Source organism: Oncorhynchus clarkii, chromosome 29, assembly GCF_045791955.1.
Source record: "Oncorhynchus clarkii lewisi isolate Uvic-CL-2024 chromosome 29, UVic_Ocla_1.0, whole genome shotgun sequence".
In the NCBI taxonomy this organism is placed as follows: Eukaryota; Metazoa; Chordata; class Actinopteri; order Salmoniformes; family Salmonidae; genus Oncorhynchus; species Oncorhynchus clarkii.
Genome location: NC_092175.1, coordinates 60,016 through 61,063, shown reverse-complemented (window position 1 = coordinate 61,063; position 1,048 = coordinate 60,016). Strand labels below are relative to the sequence as shown.

The 1,048-nt window shown below is 44.4% G+C and overlaps 1 non-coding gene across 1 annotated transcript; it reads left to right on the top strand.

Moving 5' to 3' along the window:
• The first annotated feature begins 494 nt into the window (after positions 1-494).
• trnaf-gaa (transfer RNA phenylalanine (anticodon GAA)) lies at positions 495-567 on the top strand. The gene has a single exon. It is a non-coding gene; the product is annotated as a tRNA-Phe (tRNA).
• Positions 568-1,048: the final 481 nt, after the last annotated feature.

Here is a 1,048-nt window from a genome sequence, read left to right as displayed (position 1 = left end):
TGTGACATCAGTGTTACATGAGAGTTTGTCATTGGTACATGACAGTTTCTTGTCATTGTTTACATGACAGTAGGTTGTCGTAAGACAAGGCTGCATGAAGTGTGAACTGGAGTTTTCTTGGATCCATGAAAGAATTTGCTTTTGGAGAATGCAGGCATCGATCCCACTACCTCACCCATGCAAAGCATTTGAGCTAATTCCCCAGCCGTTTGGAATTTCCGCAAGAAGCAACCTAGAGGGTCCAGTCTTGTCAGGCTATGCTGTTGGTGGACTTGTTTGTTTACGTGCCAGCACTTGCAGAGGCTCGGTGCATTTCAACAATTGAGCAAAATAACAAATGGCCGGTTAGCTCAGTTGGTTAGAGTCTGGTGCTAATAATGCCAAGGTCATGGGTTTGATCCCCGTACTGGCTGTGATGTACATTTTGAGTGTAAAAATTGTGAGTCACATGCATGTGAATTGTCAAGGGTGCCACAGAAATAAATTAGTGTATTGCCGAAATAGCTCAGTTGGGAGAGCGTTAGACTGAAGATCTAAAGGTCCCTGGTTAGATCCTGGGTTTTGGCATTTGTATTTGTTCTTTCTTTATGCTCTGGCTTCAAGGAAACTATACACAGGTTTGTTTGTGGGCCTCAATGTTGTATGCTACGCTGCTCCTCTGAAAGTAAGCAATGTCTTGCTTTTTCATCTGACATTTTGACATCAGTGTTACAGGAAAGTTGCTTGTCATTGTTACATGACAGTAGGTTGTCGTACGACAAGGCTGCATGAAGTGTGAACTGGAGTTTTCTTGGATCCATAAAACAATGTGATTTTGGTGCATGCGGGCATCGATCCCACTACCTCACGCATGCAAAGTATTTGAGCTAATTCCCCAGCCGTTTGGAATTTACGCAAGAAGCAACCTAGAGGGTCCAGTCTTGTCAGGCTATACTGTTGGTGGACTTGTTTGTTTGCGCTCCAGCACTTCCAGAGGCTCGGTGCATCTCAAAAATTGCGCCGGTTAGCTCAGTTGGTTAGAGTGTGTGATACGCTGCTCTCTGAAAGT